The sequence below is a fragment of the Notolabrus celidotus genome, chromosome 5 (genome assembly GCF_009762535.1).
Source record: "Notolabrus celidotus isolate fNotCel1 chromosome 5, fNotCel1.pri, whole genome shotgun sequence".
NCBI lineage: Eukaryota > Metazoa > Chordata > Actinopteri > Labriformes > Labridae > Notolabrus > Notolabrus celidotus.
The window spans coordinates 3143485-3163075 of NC_048276.1; the positions used below are offsets into that span (position 1 = coordinate 3143485).

General features: G+C 40.2%; 1 long non-coding RNA gene across 4 annotated transcripts in view; it reads left to right on the plus strand.

Moving 5' to 3' along the window:
* Nucleotides 1-2354: 2354 nt before the first annotated feature.
* The window catches only part of LOC117812321, a 49743-nt gene continuing 32506 nt past the window's right edge, over nucleotides 2355-19591 (plus strand). For all 4 annotated transcript variants that reach the window (XR_004631196.1, XR_004631193.1, XR_004631195.1 and 1 more), the window contains exons 1-2: nucleotides 2355-2484; nucleotides 6126-6239. This is a non-coding gene — a long non-coding RNA (uncharacterized LOC117812321). The remainder of the gene's footprint in view (nucleotides 2485-6125; nucleotides 6240-19591) is intronic.

Below are 19591 nucleotides of genomic sequence, written 5' to 3' on the forward strand. Positions count from 1 at the left end.
GAAGAATGCAAACGTTTGGTGATGTCAATGGGTCACAGGCTTGATGCAGTTTTTGCAAGCAAAGGATTTGCAACAAAATATTAAGTCTTATTCACTTTAATGTATTTTAAGTGTATCTGTTCCAATAGCTTTGCTGACCTAAAAATGTGGTGCTCCTTTACAAATAATGCTATCTTCTAAGTTGTGTGTCAGATCCAGATGTAAATACCTGGAAATGAAAGCTGAAATGTTGATCTCTTGTCTCATGTTCATCTTTTGGTGTCAAACCCAAATGTTTCCAGTCTACAGCAAAAATAAGGGAATTGGCCTCACTGTTCCAATACTTTTGGAGGGGACTGTAGCTGGCCCTCCAGTGGGTTATCCTCAGAAGTGATAGAGGAAGTGAAGTTAGAGGAAAGATGAAGATGGAAAGGGGAGACATGTTCCTAAAATTACAGCCCTGTAAGTGGTTGTATTTCCCTCCTAATAAATAAATAAATGTCCAGCACTGATCGTCATCAGTCGCAGACACAGAAGTGGAACTGACAGATTTACCTTTCGCTGAACTGTCTGCTTTTTCACATTTCATAAACTTCTTTTGCAATGATTGCCCAGCAAATATTTTATTAAGTCCCGAGGGAGTGTTTGGATGGGAAATTGGCCTCTCGCTGGAAAACATCTTGACAGAAGTGGCTCATATAAAAGAAGAAGAGAAGCTCATTGAGGGTGCAATGGTGCACCCAAGCACTCTGAGAGGGATTCATATTGAGTTTTGCAAAGCAATCTTCTCTTTTTCAGTGAACTGATGGAGTTACTTTCTTCCCACTGAGTGCTCTGAGGAGGATCCATTTCTGGGGAACGTCTTTGAGATTGCTCTGAGTCAAAGAATTAAACATTGAGCTCTGAAAAGGAATCTCCCAGCATCACAATAACACCGGCCTGGCTGCAGTCCACAGCTCTGATTCTTTTCCTGTTTCTTGTTTCATCAATAAGTCACAAGGATCTCACAGCATCTCTGCAGTTCACTGCCTGTCAAACAAGTGATCGAAGACAAGCTTTCAACAGTTTCATGAGGAGCTATGTTGTGATGGTGACATTTTCATCTGCTTGACTTCCCCTTCATTATCTGCTCAGGACTGGGATGTCTTTGAGTGTTTGACTGACACAATACAAGCCATCTTGCAGCCTTAGATCCTCAGGTAGGGCACTTCCAGTCGTTCCAAAGTTGACACTCAAATTGAAAGGGGATCGTTCTTTCTCCATCAGAGCCCCTTGACTTTGGAACGGCTCGCAGAGTCAGTGACATCTTTTAAATCTCTTCTTAAAAATCACTTTTACAGACTTGCTTCTATGTGACTTCCCCTTTTTAATTCCTTTTTATTTGTATTTGATTTAGCTTATTGATTTTAATTAATTTATTAGATTATTTATGTTTTATTATTTCCTTTTTTACTTATCAATTTAATGTTCTTAATCTTTCTTTTGCCATTTTTTTAATGATATGATGTCGTCTTCGTCTTAAACCTTTTTATTGTCCTTTAATGCCTTTATTTATTTTATTTGTTATCATTATAATTATGTATCTGGTTATATATATATTGATCTGATGCTTCATCACTTTATTCTGTTTAATTTGCATTCATTCTTGTCAACCTTTGGTGTTGTATTTTGTTGTTTGCATTTTTGAAATGTCAAGCTCTTTAGAGTTAACACATTGCATGTGCTTTCATTTTAAAGGGTGAAACAAAGTTGATTGACCAACTCTGATTGCAAATCAAAACTAATAATGATCATGCATCACTCAGAAAATCAGCTTTGATTCTATTTATTCAAAATATAAGTTGTGCAATATCAAAATTATTGCTTTACCTGTTTTTGATTTGGATGTCTCCCCTTATTCACTATCAGTTGTCAAATCTTTACTCAGTTGCATAAAGCCATGGATGTGATAGCGGTAATGCTCATTTATTTGCATGGTAATAAACAGAAGGTGTGTGGGTTTGCTTATGGAGGTACCTTTCACTTGCAACTGATTAGGTTTCTCTTGGATTTCTTGTACACTCTAGGTAAGAGCTCAATGATGAGGTTCTGTAGGCGTCATCTGTACCCCCGCCTTAGGCAACAGCTGTGATGCTCTTGTTCAAATGCTTGCGTGTACCCAGCACAGCAACCCACCAGTCAGTCAGGGTTCATGCTCCTAATACTTATCATATCATTCTTACAGCTGTGTTCTCGTATTCCTTGTGTCTGTATATATCCATCCATGTTTTTTGAGTCTCTAATGTTTCCTGTTTTATTTTGTAGTTCTTGCTCCCTGTGTGTCTGGTTTAGTTTCACTTCCTGCCCGCTTGATTACTCTCATTAGTTCCACCTGTTTGTGTGTACACCTGTGTTGATTACCCTGTGTGTTTAGTTCCTCTCTTTCTCCTTTTGTCAGCTCATTAAGTCTTATTCTTGTGGATTTTATTGGACTATCTTTTATTTGACTATCTTGGACTTTTTGAAGTAAGTGTTTGTTTATCAAATCCTTTAACAACTAATAACTGTTTCTCAGTAAAACAAAAGTTTATCTCTTGAGATATCATGATTCATCAAAAGAAGACCACTTTTGTTGTCTTGAGATCCTGGTACATCATTTTCCTTTCTTCATTTCATCACTTTAATTCAGCCTTCAAGATGTCTGCCATGACAGTCAAAGAGCAGTGATCTGAGAAGTCTGAATTATTGGTGTATTATAAATATGTACCCCTTGATTTGGACATTTTAGCTTCTGCAAGCATGGCACTCCTGATCTCTGATAAACAGGCTGATCATGTTTTCCCAAGAGAACTAAGCGTATCTGTACAAAACAATGTTCTGTACACACAAAAAAGGCCTGTCTCAGCTTTCCTACTTTGATGTAAAGAGTTTTCAGATGTATCTTTTCCTCCCTTGTACAGTCTCCTGACCTCATTTTACTCTCTATCAGCTCACATAAACAAAAACACTCCCTTGGCCTCTACCAGGCGGGGTTTATTTCAGCCACTCTGTGTGCACTTAAAAAAAAAAGACCATGCACTTTATCTTCACGCGTGGCTGCTCATTTATTCAGTTAGTTTGGGTCAAAAAGGCAGCCAAGGACGAGGCGGATAATAGTATTTCATTTTATGCAACAAAGATGCAGGAAAACAAGAGTGTTACTACTATAGCTGATGAGGCCCAGGAAATACAAATATGCTGCTAGCTTAAAGGTGACATATCATGCAAAATGGACTTTTTAATGGTTCTCTACCTGAAATATGTGTCCCTGTCTACAAACCCCCCGAGAATGAAAAAAATCCATTCTGCCCCTGTCCTGATTTCTCCACCTTTCTGTAAATGTGTGTGAAATGAGCCGTTTCAGACTTCCGTGTTTTTGTTACGTAACAACAATATCCGGTCTGTCACGGAGTCAGAGCTCGGAGCTTGTTCAGCCCATAGACTGTATAAAATACAACTCAACCCCTCCTCCGTTTTTCATTCCCTGCACAAATGTGTGCTAACAAGGAGCTTAGGAAGGAGGCATGCTAGTTGTAGGCTGTCTTAATAAACACAAAGGTCGCTTTGACTCCCCACGTCTGCAGATTTGAAGATCTAGTGGATGATTTTTATTTTTCATGGAAAAGTGCTAGCGCTAGTTAGCATAGCCACATAGCTACATGTTCGTAGCTGTGTACCAAGACACACGTCTACATACTGATAAATAAAACAACAAGAAACACTAAATCTGTGACCAATGGCTCAGAAAGGTCCTGCTGCAGGCATACTACTAAGCTAGTATGCTAGCTTCATTGGGCCTCATTCACTAATAAATGCGTAGAAATGTTCTTACTACTTACGCAAAATCACCGTTCGATTCATGACAGGTGCGTACCAGCCAATGGAGTCAAGCCAGGCAATCTCTCACGTATAAACAACAACATTTTAGCATAAACAGGATATAGACTTAAGATAACATAAAATATGCTCACCAACTAGCCATCCATTTCTTAGAGTAGGGGTTCCCAAAGTGGGGGTCACGAGAAACAAATAGGGGGTCGTGAGATGTCTTCCAGAATGTTTTTTTTTTTTTAAGATGTCTAAAATAGTACATTTTACCCATTATTATAATAAAAAATATCCACAAAAATAGTAGCTAACCTTGAAATAAAACCTTGAAAATAGAAAATGTGATGAGTTTTCTGCCTCTCTTTTTGCCACATGGCTATGTGCCAGTCATCTGGCTTTTTTCTTTTACTGAAAGTAGTTTAAAGGTGATATATCACGCTTTTTTCATCAATATATATTGGTCTAAGAGGTCCCCAAAACATGTCTTTAAAGTTTATGCTCAAAAAAACACTTTGAAATCAGATTTTGGTCTGCCTGAAAAACCCTCTTCTTCATTCCTCATCAGAACACTCTGTTTTCTCTCTGACCACGCCCCCTCAGGAAGTGGATGTGCCTCGGCTGTCCAGCACGTTGATCTAATGTTTACATGTTGGCTGAATATACACGGCTGCTCAGAGATCACGTTACTTCAACCCTCTGAATCTGATCCAGAATCTGATCCTGATGGGGAGGTGCCTGCAGCAGGACCTTTCTGAAGGATTGGTCATAGATTTAGTGTTTCTTGTTGTTTTATTTGTCAGTATGTCGACGTGTGTCTTGGTACACAGCTACGAACATGTAGCTATGTGGCTATGCTAACTAGCGCTAGCACTTATCCATGATAAATAAAAATCATCCACTAGATCTTCAAATCTGCAGACGTGGGGAGTAAAACCGACCTCTGCCAGAAAGGCAGCAGGACCTTTCTGAAGGATTGGTCACAGATTTAGTGTTTCTTGTTGTTTTATTTGTCAGTGTGTCGACGTGTGTCTTGGTACACAGCTACAGCTACAAGCTAAAAGCTATGTGGCTATGCTAATTAGCGCTAGCACTTTTCCATGACAAATTAAAATCATCCACTAGATCTTCAAATCTGCAGACGTGGGGAGTAAAACCGACCTTTGTGTTTATTAAGACAGCCTACAACTAGCATGCCTCCCTCCTAAGCTCCTTGTTAGCACACATTTGTGCAGGTAATGAAAAACGGAGGAGGGATTCAGTATTATTTTATACAGTCTATGGGCTGAACAAGCTCCGAGCTCTGACTCCGTGACAGACCGGATATTGTTGTTACGTAACAAAAACAAGGAAGTCTGAAACGGCTCGTTTCAGACACATTTACAGAAAGGTGGAGAAATCAGAACAGGGGCAGAATGGATTTTTTTTCGGGGGGGTTCGTAGACATGCCAGGGAAACATATTTCAGGTAGAGAACCATTAAAAAGTCAATTTTGCATGATATGTCACCTTTTAAATATGTCATGCATTTAGTTAAGAGTATGTGTTTACATTTTCTGAGAAAGTTGGTCATCATTTGTGCGTACGCATGGTCTGAGGAAGTTCTATTTTTGTTCGCAGTGTAGACAAGTGGATGCTATTGATTATGAAACAGACATTTATAAGAGGAGGGAGGGAGAAAGGGTGATTTGAATTTAAGAAAGTGGAATGGGTGAAGAGGTAGAGAGAAATGATGAACACACAGGTCCTGTGTGTGTGTGATTGGCATTAATAAGGTCATTGAATTGTCCTCTCTGTTCGTGCCTCTATTTTAAGAAGTGTCCCATATAATGTCAGCTTAATCCAGCATTCACATGGGCAGCTGCAGCTAATCACATTAACAATGGACACACTTCATTAGGGGGGAGCCAATTATAAGCATTAGCTTGACAATACAGTTGACTGTTATAAGTGCTTCCATATTGGCGCTCCTGAATCACACAGGGTCATTGTTTATCTAATTGGCTGCAGCTGTGCTCGTCTGTGTGAACATACAGTCAGCTTTTAATACTGGCTGCATCACTGTCATCCTCAGTAGTTTGACTGTCTGCTCATATTTTTAGTGTAAACTCTTAAAAATGACACCTTGTGCTTCTGATGCAGGTTTTAGTGTTTCCATAAGAACTAGTGCCAACTACTGGCTTCTTTAAGTGTCCCAGGAAGTGACGTTTGACTGCTTGAGAAGAACCAGGAAGTGGGTGCACACGTCATGAAAAGCAACTTCTTTCATTACTCTCTCATAAGTAACGACTCTCTTTTCTTTAGAGTTAACTACGCAACCACGCCAGTGTCCAGGGTCCTGATGGGGAACTTCACATCTGATGCAGAAGCTGTCCAAAGCAGGGCACATTTGGTCCAGATTCCCCTCTCCTGACACAAGTAAGGACAGTCCAGAGTTTTTGATGGTCTGAAAGATGACCTTGCCAGATTTGCTTTGGTGTAAGAGGGATTTTACCGACCCTGATGTGCTTGAAAGATCATCACGGTCACGCTGATGTAGAGTCATATACATTAGACATGCTCAGCATTTACGATCTGATGTCCTGGTCTGGAACGAAACAATAGCAGGCTGGAAAACACAACAAACACAGTCAAGGTAATGAAACAAAATATTAAGATAGATAGACGTCACAAATGGAGGACCAACTTGTTTATATGTGACCTCCATGTAAGTGTTTCTACATCATGTCCTGTAAAACATCTCACAATCCAACTGGCAAGGAAAGGAGAAATTCCACAGGTCTAGATGGACCGGGTAGCCAAGTAGCTAGCAACGTTCAGCTTGACAACCATCTCGTCTCCACATGTTTGTTTACTCTGAAGTCATGTTTGATAGTGATGGACTTTGATAGATCTTCAGTTTGGAGTGTGTGGACTCTGGTTGCTGGTGAATAGAATCTGTGGGTGAGCTGTGTTGGCCATCATGTTGCTCTCCTCACTCTTTCACATTAATTTTAATGCAAGATCAACTCAAGCTTTGAAATTGACATGTTTTATGTCAACAGGGTTACTGTTTCTGCATGCTTATGGTTTTATTATCTTAGCTATGTAAGCTTGCTTCTCATATATACATCATAGACTGTATAAATAATGGCAGAGTATCCATGACGTCACCCATCTGTCCCTGAACGCTGATTGGCGGGAGCCATATTGGAAATGCTGAACTCAACTAAACTCAGTGAGGTAAGGGGCGGGGTTTGAGCCTCCTAGCTAACAGCTATGTGTTCCTGCCTGTCAGTCATGTCCTTATTTGGGCAAAACTCGTAATCTTAGATAGACTTTATTTGTTTTTCTCACATTCTTATTCACATATACTCAATTGAATGATCATGGAATAATTGGACCCCTCCCCCTCCCCCTCCCCCTCCCTAGTCACCACCCCTCCCCCATCAGGATGTAAAGTCAGGGTTCAAAATATATCACTGAAATAAAAAACAACAGTACCAACCTATCACAACCATTGAAAAGAAAAAAGAAAAGACTGACAAAACTCATAATCTTAATATCTACTGAACTGAAGCATTAGAAAAAAATCACCCCACAATGTGTGTGGATGGAGAAATTAGCCACGTAGACCCAAGCTGTTTTTTGTACCAGGCTGTAAACATGTTTATTTCTGCTGTAAAGATCGTCTTCTTTGAATGGGTGTGTGTGTGGTTTCTGGTGTTTCTGCAGCCAGCCTCAAGTGGATGCTGCACTTTAACACTTCTGCATGGGCTTCATATTTTAAGACTAGAGGTTGCTGCTTGGTATACATAGAGGTAGGGTTGTTTTATGCAGTAATAGTAAATGGTAAATGGACTTGTACTTACATCTTTCTGACCACTCAAAGCACTTTTACACTACTCGTCACGTTCACCCATTCATACCCATTCACTCACTGATGGTAGAGGCTGCTATGTAGTGAGGGACCATCAGTGTTAGTTGATCTCATTGGTTCACATTCACACACCTCTGAACAACAGAGGGAGCAATTCGAGGTTTAGTGTCTTGCTCAAGGACACTTTGGCGTGTGGGATCTGGGATTGAACCGCCAACCTTCCAATTGATAGACGACCGACTCTACCGACTGAGCCACAGCCGTGTGTTGCATTTATAGTTTTGTTCAGTGTAGAATAGAGGTAGTGTTGTGCATGAACAGGCTAAAATGAAAGCATTAATTGATTATGCTCATATTTTGTTGAGCAGTGAATCACCTTTTTTCTATTTCCTTGATTTGCCCACACGTGATGCCCATAGACTGTATAAAATATGGACGTAGTATCCGTGACGTCACCCATCTGTTTCTGAAGAGCTGTTTTGAAGCCAATCGGCTGCGGCAGCCATATTGCCTCCTAGCCAACAGCTGCAGTGTTCCCACAGGCAGCTGTGCCTCTCATTGGAAGACTAGTAATCTCAATATCTTCGAAATTGCCGAGTTAGAATAAAATTCACCCCCCTCACAGTGAGAGGACATCGAGAAATAAGCTATTCAGACTACACTCATCTTTTGTACCAGGCTGTAAACATGTTTATTAATGCTGCAAAGATCGTCTTTTTCCCATTCATGTGTATGTGACTTCCGGTACTTCAGGAGCCAGCCTCAAGCGGATCCTCGATGAACTGCAGCTTTTAACACTTCCGCATTGACTCATATTTTTAGACCGGAGGTTGCCGCTTGGTGATGCCGTGATACTGATTAGTCATTGACTGGTAGCCACACCCCTTTTCAGTTGTTCTGCCTGTCTTTGAAAAATGTTTGCCTGATGAAGGTCTAGTACTGAAATGTTGCTGTTAAACTTTTATTTGCAAGTTGGACAGTGGAAGAAAGCCAACAGCCTTACATCATCTATAAGAGGCGGAGTTATCTGTCACAATAAAAACAGACGTGTAGTTTTCCATCTTTCTTTTACTTATCAATCAATCAATCAATCTTTATTTGTATAGCGCCAAATCACAACAAACGTTATCTCAAGACGCTTTTACAAACATAGGAGGTCTAGACCACTCTATGTCAAATTATGAACAGAGACCCAACACCAAGACAGGGTAAGACTCAGTCTGACCCCACCTTAATCCATCATGAGCATTGCACATCACAGTATTTAGCTAGTTACAGTGGTGAGGACAAACTTCCTTTTAACAGGCAGAAACCTCCAGCAGAACCAGACTCATGTTAGACAGCCATCATGCCTCGACTGAGTTGGGTCTGGAAAGACAGATAGAGGGGAGTAAGAGAGAGAGGTGATAGTGACGAGACGAGTTGTAGAAGCTGTTGCCGCTGGAGTCCAGCACGTCCGTATCAGCTGGAGTCCAGATCGTCCACAGCAGGAGGACGTCTACGGCAGCTCAGAGGAATCTACGAGACAATGGAGCTCAGGGACTCCAGAAAGGTCTATGGTTAGTAACTTTAATGGGACAGGCAGAGTTAAAGTAAAAGTAAGTGATGAAGGGGTTGGGGGGAAGAAGGTGAGCTAGGATCCCAGTGTGTCAGTGTGCCAGTTCCCCCGGCAGTCTAGGCCTATAGCAGCATGACAAAAGCTGGTCCAAGCCTGATCCAGCTTAACTATAAGCTTTATCAAAAAGGAAAGTTTTAAGTCTATTCTTAAAAGTGGAGAGGGTGTCTGCCTCCCGGACCCTGACTGGTAGATGATTCCAAAGGAGAGGGGCCTGATAACTGAAGGTTCTACCTCCCACACACTTACAACAGAAAAGATGGAGGTGACAGAGGTGAGAGCAGGGTAGAGGAAGAGAGAGAGGATATTAAATGAAGCCTCCGCTCACTCAGGGAGCGTGAGTGTGAAAAATGACAGAAAATGAATGTTTGCTGTCTTATCACATTAAACCAAGTCGTACCATATTGTGGTATTCTCCCGTATCAGATAATGTATCGCATCTTATCCAATTATAATGATCATATATCAAAGTATCATGTTATTGAAATATGGCATCATTTTATGAACTAATATCATCATGTTGTAACTTATTGTAACGGTTGCATCGTGTCAATCTTTCAGAGTATTGCAACACAGGAGGAAGAGTTTATCAATTAGTATTTTACATAGCTTACATCACTGTTGCACAACCATGTATAAAGTCATAATATTAATATTATCAGCAATACCTGAGCCGACATGTCTTCAATCAGAAACTTCTATTGCAGGAGCCTTGCAGGAATTAAGCACCTGACTAGATTACAGCGTTGTGAAATTAAAGTGGCAACATGCCCAGAAGATAAAGGTCAAAATAATGATGCAATGAACGCAGCACATGTTGAATAGAATAATCAAACACACACACACACATTCTGCTCCAAGCATTTATAATAGCACCAGATATTCATGCAGGAACAGATATGGGGGACACAAAGCCAGTGGAATTGTGGGTAAACATGTGCTGGACCTGGTAATGGGAGATAAATTAGCTCCTCTCTGCTGCAGGGGCGTGCCATCAGGAGATATACAGCTTCAACAGCAGAGCAGGGAGCAACAGGACCACAAAGAGGGGGGGAAGGGAGAGAGGTAGACTCTGATAAATAATCTGCTCTGCAATTTAAATGGAGTTTTTACATCATGTGATGCTACAAAGGCTTTTGTATTCGATTGAAATTTTGTTTAAGATATCAGAGACCATGAAAATGCCATGGTTTTACAGTTTTTGAAAGACTTCTCCTGCCCTCCATTTATTATTCTTGTGAAATAGGTTCATATCTTGTCTCTTTCCTGAAACATTTATAAATAAGATTTTCAGAACATCCTCTTTGAGTGTCCTTTACTCTGACTTTTGGTAATATTTCACCCAGTTTTTTTTAAACTCAGGAGTTTTGCAGCTACAACTAAAAACACATCAATAGTCTAAAGCTGGATGTATAGGCGCAATGGTCCGCGTAGCTCCCATACCTACACAGAGGCTTATGCATGTAGCTGACGTGCACCTCCTCCAAAATGTAACTATGGGTCGAATTGAAAGGGACAGCAAGCCCTGTGATTGGTCCGCTTGGCTGCATTGTATTTCCTGCATTTATAGCACTACCAGAATCACTGTACATCCGCCGTGCACTTTATCTCCTCCTCTGTCTCCTCTCTATTCTTCATGTTATCATGTCTGTATGATAAACAGCAAAATGTATCAGCTCTAAAGTAACATAATACGTTCAGAATCGCTGTGAAAAAGTAAAAAGAGATCGTAGCGGGGCCTGAAACAGGCGACCCTCTATCAGAGAGACCACACTGCCCTCTAGTGTTTCGGTGTGGTATTGCTGTGCAACACTGACACATCAAAGCACAAGTATGTGGTGCTCGACCCCTGCTGTGTAAGGTCGATGCAGACGTATAAACCAGCCTTAAGATCTCAAAGCCTTTTTTTTTTTGACAAACTGTGCATATGTACAAAAGACTATCAGGGCCACTGGGATAAAAAAAGTTAAGATACAATATATATTTTTTATTTTATTCTGAGATTAAAGTGACTTTAATCTCAGAATGTTGACTTTTTTTCCCTACAGGATTCAGACTTCTTTCTCCTTGAATGTCAGAAAAAAATAAACTCAGAACTCTAACACGGGACTTCCACCAGATCCGTGTCTGGTCCATCTCCGATCTGCTACGGTCCGGCTCCGTGTTCTCTCGTCCGTCAACACCCACCAGTTGCGTTTTCAGAACGCAGCACGGAGCAGGACCGCGGGACAGCTGGAGTCACAGACCGAGGTTTCCATGCAGTAATCACTGAATCAAGGATTCTCCTCCTCCTCCTCTCCTCATCCATGTTGTCTTTCTGGTCCTCTGAAAACCTCTGACCTGTTGACTCCAGGCCTGGCTCCGCTCATCATGACTTTGGTTTGTTGTTGTAGTTAAGTGAAATACGATCTGGTGATAACACAGAGTGTTTTATTCTGAAAATTAACCGGATGTTTTCATTTTGTTTTGGTGAAACCTGACTTCCTGTCCCGCTCCATCTGCTCTGTTAAGATTGATGCGTCGTGCTCCGGCATCCGGGAACAATAGAAGTCTTGAGTATCTGATCCGGAGGGCTCTGACCTGCCGGATCAGAGACTCAGCCAGAACGCAACGGAGTGGATCCAGTGGAAGTTAACACATTGGCTGGAATAGGAACCTATGAGATCCGTTGCTGTGACGGATCTGGTGGAATTTGTGTTTAAGCAAGACGTCAGATTTCTGACTTTAATCTCAGAATTCGTTTGCAATTGTTGTTGCACCTTTTTTCCTAAGAATTCTGAGATTAAAGTCAGTGCACTTAATATATTTGGTAGGGGTGAGCCCGACTAAGGATTTGCTTAGTTGAATCTGATTCATCAGATTTTGCCCATAGTGGATGAATAGTGGAATGTTTGTTGTTTTTCCTTATTGACCCAAAGTCTGCATGATGGTGACCGCATGACAATATTACACATAACCCTTTACAATTAAGAGACTCGTAGCTTAAAGTAAAAGGGACAACAGAATATTATAAGTATAAAACTTAGATTTTTTAAATCTATATTACAAAAACAACGAGGTGATGAAGGAGAGAAAACTCAAATAAGGCCACCATCAGTTAAACATGGAACAACGCTCCACTATAGAGAAAGGAATCAGGAGATATTTAAACAGTGTTCACACAGCAGAGAGCAGCACTGCAGAGTTTGTCCAACTTAAGTCTAAACATGTTTATAATGTTCAAAATCAAACCTGAACCAGCTAAAGGGTTTTTAAATCTCTTAACAGAACCTTTTAAAACAGTCTTTCATCGCGTCTTTGTCCGCTTGAGTCTTTTCAAATTGTACGTGAGGAAAACCATCGTGTGTACGGGCGGAAGTGTGCTCCTTGCTTTGTTGACTGTAAATCCTGTCTTTGAGAATATCCTCTCTGATGGTGTGGAGGTGGATGGGATGCTGTGGATTGTTTCTGAGGCTTTAGACAGCTTTGGGTATCCCTCCTCGTTCTTTTGGCCCCGTACAGTTTTTGTGTGGTCCGGTAATCCTTGATCTCACAGCCCTCTTCATGAAGCTGCTCCTCATCTTCATCACTAGTTTTTAGGATCATCTGAAGTTTTATTTTCTGACATTTTGAGCTGACATGAACGTAGAAAGATTTAAAGACCAGCTGAGGTACGTCTGCTCCACAGGTCCCGCTAAATGGGAGAGTCCACCTTTAATTACCAGGGGAGATTTAATTACCACTTTAAGGAGATTTAACACTTCAAGAGCTGTTCTCAGAATTACATTAAATAAGTCTATATTTATATCAAAATAGGCTATATGAGACACTATTTTCACAGGAAACAGGAAAATAATGTAAAATTAGACATTGAGCACCCCCATGGTTTGAATGGAATGATCCACGTTTCATATGCAAATATTCAACTATGAGATTTGCAGTCGACTAAGGCTCGTTAGAACGAATCGTCGAATATTCGACTATTTGGGGTCACCCCTAATATTTGGTGTCTACTTATCTATTTAATGTTGTTTACAGGTTAACAGGCTTTAACAGACTTCTCCTTTGAGACAAATTAACTTAACTTCAAATATTACAAAATAGAGCTGATTGGCTCTTAACCCTACTTTTCGTATTGATGTGCTGCAGATGCATAAACATTTATCTTTGCTTACTGTGGAGGCTAAATTAAAATCATGTCTTCTGTCAGGTATACAAACGGTTAGATTGAATAACACGCCACAGTTCTTTCATGCTGAACTGGAATACTCTGGTTTTCATTACAGAGTCAGCACTGATTATCTGCTAACATTGAGTCCAAGGACTAATTGTATGATGGGAACTGTTCTTTATAGAGGTTCCTCTGCTGGGACTATTCTCCCCCAAACTTTTTGCTTCATAAATCTTTGCTGCCACGTGTTTGTGAGGATTTTGTTTCCATTATTTTGTAGCTTAATGTTTATTGTTTATTTTCTCTCATACTTCTTTTATTTAGCATTTTGCATTTTGATTTTTATAGTTGGCTGCTTTTGAGTTTGCTTCCCTTTCCCCTATCAGAGCTGAATTCGACCGGTTTGAGTCCAAATCTAATCTTGGAGGCTGCTGTGTTCAATTAACATGTTCCCTCCTAGTCATATTATAAAAACAATATTGATGATCATTTCTATGCCGATGACACGCAGTTCTATCCCTCCTTTGACAGTCAACACACAATTCAATTAAGCAACCTTCACATGATCATTTCAGATATTGATAACTGGATGGATTTCATCTCCTGCAGACAGAGGAAGCTGTGAGCATGGTGTGGTGCTCACACAGCTTTGGATGTAGTGAGCAGATGCTCCAGGACGCATTGTTGGAATCTCTTGTCGTATTACTTGTTCCTCCTATCTTATCCCAGCTGCGAGCTCGATGCCCGATGGAAGCTGCATGATGGAAAATGAGCTGGTGCGTGAAATCAGGAGAGGTAAAGTTGCCAAGTGAGTTCATCCAAGACAGCCTGCGAGAAGGAGAGCAATTACTGTGAACAGGAGAGGTGACTGTGCTGCCGGTGCACGGCTCTCATCCCTCTTTGTGATTACATTAGTTGTATGAAAGGATGTGTGCGTGTTCGCGAGCTGGTAATTCCTAATTGGGAGCAGATAAAACACTGATCATATTGCAGTATGCTTTCAATGCTTGTTTGTTAGAGCAACTCTCCAGCTCTTATTAATATAAAGACATTAACATGATTTAATCTAATCCTTTGATCTAAAGCTATTCACCTAAATAGACGGCATTCAATTAATTACTGGAAATTAAAATTGTCACAGTCTGCAGGTAACTTAAATCAAATTAATTCAATCATTTAACAAGACTGACTGCCTGAGCTGCAATACCTTTACTCACTAAACAAATCCATGATCTTAAAAATGAGCCCTCCATTTCCACTATCATTCATGTTTCTATTGTAACGAACTGTACGAGAAAAATGCACCTTAAACTGAACATTTCAATTCAGGTCCAAGTGAAAACATTAGCCTGCTTAGTTCTTATAATTCTCAAGGCAAGCCAGCTTGATCTTTATTTACTTTCCTCAATCAGAGCTGAATTAGACCATCGCCCAATCTCAACGTCCTCCCCGAACCCTGAGCCCTTCTTGACTAAATTGACAAAAGTCTGAGAGAGATCCCTCACACCAGAGCCGGCTCTACCCAATGTGGTGCCCTAGGCGAGATTTTAAATGGCGCCCCCCCTCCATCGGCGATTAACATGCACTTACAAAAGAAATCGAATAGCATTGCTTTTATCAATGTCTTTAATTTGTAAGGTAACATGTCACCAAATTTACATACTTAAATACAAAAAAATATGAAATAAAATATAAATACCCTAACTACACAATAAAAACTTGTAAATAAGTGAATAATAACAATAATAATAATAACAATAATGATACTAATAAATTACAAATAAAACAATCAACATCAAACAATTTAGATACGACGCCGCCGCCCCATTGCTTTACATTTGAATCAATGTGAGCTTTTCCATTTGAAGAGTTAATAGTAATAACTAGTTTTAATACAATTATATTTAAGGTATTTTTTCCCTCTTTTGTGGCGCCCCCTAGAGGCCACGGCGCCCTTAGCATTTGCCTATATTGCCTATTGGAAGAGCCGGCCCTGCCTCACACACTTGAAGATTTGACAGTGGGACAGCCCTGACATGGGACTTCCACAAGGTTGAAGGTTGAAAAGAATATGGATTGGAAGGATGTAAGAGCAGAAGGGCAGAAAGAAAGAGGGTGTGAAAGTAATAACAATGAAAATAATAACTAACAATAATAATAATGGTTAAAGGAAACACAAGAGAATCAAGTATTTAACACAGTCTGAAAAATATATAAAAAACTCGGTAACACTTTACCATAAGGGTCCCTTAATCAGCATTAGTTAATGCATTATTAAACATTAATTAATAGTTTAATAATCGTTATAATGTATTACCTAACATTAACTAACACATTAGTTAGTGCATTAATAAGCAGTTAATTAATGTCCACTGCTCAGAGTTAATTAATACATTATTAAGCATTAATAAAAGTTACAAAACTTAATTAGTTAACCATTAGTGAATGCTTTCTGGACCCTTATTGTAAAGTGTAACACATGCATCACTTAAGTAACACATTATAAATGCTAAACTGCCTTATGCATAAGCATAAGCGTGTGCATCACTTTTAAGTGTCCTCTGGAAACACTTCTGTTGTGTTGCTGTCTATTTGCAGCGCGTTTTTCTAATGTATTGTGTTGTGGTCTTTGCATCGCGTTTTCTAAATGCTGCGCATGTGTTGTCAAATTGATGAAGAACGTTTTCTTAATTTTCTTGTGTTTTGTCTTTTTGCATGTGTTTTCTTAAGTTGCAGTGCTGTGAGCTCTCAGGGCCACCGTACTTCTCTGTGCCAGTTGAGATGTTATCTGTGATTATCTGTTTTATTCTAAATAAAATGTGTTAAATTCTTTACATGTGTTGCTTCAACTACATTTCAACTCATTTTGCTTCAGCGTATGTGTTACCTAAGGGATACATGTGTTACACTTTACAATAAGGGTCCAAAAAGCATTCACTAATGCTTAATTATGGTTAAGTAATGCTTATGAGGCAGTTTAGCATTTATAATGTGTTACTTAAGTGATGCATGTGTTACACTTTACAATAAGGGTCCAGAAAGCATTCACTAATGGTTAACTAATTAAGTTTTGTAACTTTTATTAATGCTTAATAATGTATTAATTAACTCTGAGCAGTGGACATTAATTAACTGCTTATTAATGTATTAACTAATGTGTTAGTTAATGTTAGGTAATACATTATAATGATTATTAAACTATTATTAAACATTACAGGCCTCAGTTTTAACGCTGCAGTCAGAGGCTGCATGTATTAGGATTCACTTACTTTGAATGAACCTGTTTGTCCAGTTGAAACACTTTTAAGTCTACATACTTTCTTCCTCTGCTGTTTCATGCTCCGTATCTTTGGTATGACTTCGTAGGACAGTTTGCATTTTAAATAGATTTGGGTTTATTTTGCAGGACACAAAAAAAATGTAATTGTAGTAAACATGTGAAACTTCTCTAAGAATCTCCCTCTGTGCATATATTGTTTAAGAGAATACCACATTTAATTAACACATGCAAGCCAAATGTTTTATTTATGGTGGAGAAAATAAAGGGTTTGAACATGTCAGGCCGTCACAGTGATTATTGGGATTTGTGAAATCAGTCCGTCAGCCTGTCAATATCTAACATGATTCATTATGCGACAAGTCACTCTCCACGCCCAGAATCCCAGGTGCATTTCAAAGTATTGACATTTCCAGCTTATTTTAACAACATATTCTCTTACTATTGGAATCAATCTTCCTGACAGGTGCCGACACTTTCCTCTGAAGCTTTATTAAAGACAATAGCAGTGCTGACTGGGGCACACTGTGAAGGCTGCTATCAGAGTGACACCGGCATTGATGAAAGGGTGGCTCTGCCTGCAGCGGGTGAAAACAGCCGTATTGATGTCGCTCTGAGTGATATTTTGATGTTCACGCCTCAGCCAGGTTTCACTACCTTCGCTCAAAGTCGACTGCTGTGCTGAAATTTAGACCGTGATGGATGAATGCCAAAGATGGACAGGCTCGATTTAATACTGTCAGCTGCTTATGTCAATATAACAGGTGGGATGGTCACCAGGGTATATTCTCAAGAGGTTTATCTCATAATCTAAATATGCAGAACAGGACAAAATTAAAGGACCACTGCAAAATCAGTTTTTCTGAATGCAAGATAGTTTTCTGCAGCAGGATAATGCTCCATACCACACAGCTAGGTCAATCAAGGTGTGGATGAAGGATCACCAGATCAAGACCCAGTCGTGGCCAGTCCAATCTCAAGACCTGACCCCCTTTGAGCACCTCTGTAATGTGATCAAGAGGAAGATGGATGGTCACAAGCCATCAAACAAAGCTGAGCTAATTGAGTTTTGCACCAGGAGAGGCATAAAGTCACCCATCTCAGGACGCCTTTACAACCAGAGCAGGCCTAGACCGTACTCTATGTTCTATTATTAACAAAGACCCAACATCAAGACAGGATCAGATCCAGTCCCATCTTACAGACAGGACTCAGTCGGATCTCATCTTAATCCACCATGAGCAGAGCACTTTGGAGAGACGGTTAGTAGTAGTCTACGGCAGAGATCCAGAGGAACCTACGAGACGAGGGAGCTCAGGGACTCCAGAAAGGTCTATGGTTAGTAACTTTAATGGGACAGGAAGAGTTAAAGTAAGAGACAGACAGAGAGAGGAGAGAGAGAGAAAAACAGGATCCCAGTGTGTCAGTCTAAGCCTATAGCAGCATAACTAAGAGCTGGTCCAAGCCTGATCCAGCTCTAACTATAAGCTTTATCAAAAAGGAAAGTTTGAAGCCTACTCTTAAAAGTAGAGAGGATGTCTGCCTCCCGGACCCTGACTGGTAGATGATCCCAAAGGAGAAGTGCCTGATATCTTTAACAGGCAGAAACCTCCAGCAGGACCAGACTCATGTTAGACACACATCTGCTGAGACCTACCGTGTTGGAGAGAGGGATAGAGGGAGATGAAGAGAGAGAGATGATAGTAGTAGTTGTAGCAGCTGGAGTCTGGCACGTCCACAGCAGCAGAGATCCAGAGGAACCTACGAGACAAGGGAGCTCACGGACTCCAGAAAGGTCTATGGTTAGTAACTTTGTGAAAGACTGGAGGAGAGTATGCCAAGGTGCATGAAAGCTGTCACAAAAAATCAGTTAGATTTCTGAACTCTTCCTCAGTTGAAACCTTAGTATTGTGTTTTAAAATGAATATGAACTTGTTTACTTTGCATTATTTGAAGGCTTGTTATTTTGACCTTTTGTCATTTTCTGCAAATAAATGATCTCAATGAAACATTTTTTATTTGGAATTTGGGAGAAACATTGTCAGAAGATTATAGAATCAAACAAAAATGTTCATTTTACTCAAACACTTAGAAATAGTAAAATCAGATGAAATGATCATTTTGCAGTAGTCTTTTGATTTTTTTCTGGATCTGTAAATATTCATAGTTTATTCTGGCAGCATTTTTTCTGTCTTTGCAAATCCAATCCTTTCAGCTTCCCACTTTCTTTGAAATATTTCTGAGGCTTATACTTTCCTTCATGTGTGTGTGTGTGTGTGTGTGTGTGTTAGACTCTGTGTGTTTGTAATGACAGCATACAGATGTGTAGTCATGCAGCTTACAGCTTCCCTTTTTAAAGCTGATTCTCTCACCCAGCCACCAACCCAGACGTCCAAATGGAGCAATTATTCTCTCGTTGATACACTTCCAGCTCCAAACAGCACGAGTCACTTCCATTCTGTTATTATAATAAACCAACATCCGGGGTAATCATATCTGGAAAAGTTCCTCTCACTCTGTGCCATTTCCAATTTAGTGTTTTACACCAAACGACTGTCGGGCGTCGCCTTTTCTGCTCTCATTGTTCATTTCTGATTAAACCCAGCGTCCGGCTCTCCACGGCCCCTCCTCTAGCTGAGAGCGGAGGTTTCACACGTTCTTAGTTTGTGCAGCCAGAGGCCACCCGGTGAGATCGATCCTTATTAGAGAGAAACATATTAGACTTGTCAAAAAAAGGTTTCAGCAGAATGAGGTGTTACGATTCGATTCTTTCATTTTCTGCGGAACGTCTTTTTTCATGCCGCTGTGTGCTCATCACTTTCATTACCACTGCTGAAATGAATAACACACACCCTCAACACACACATGC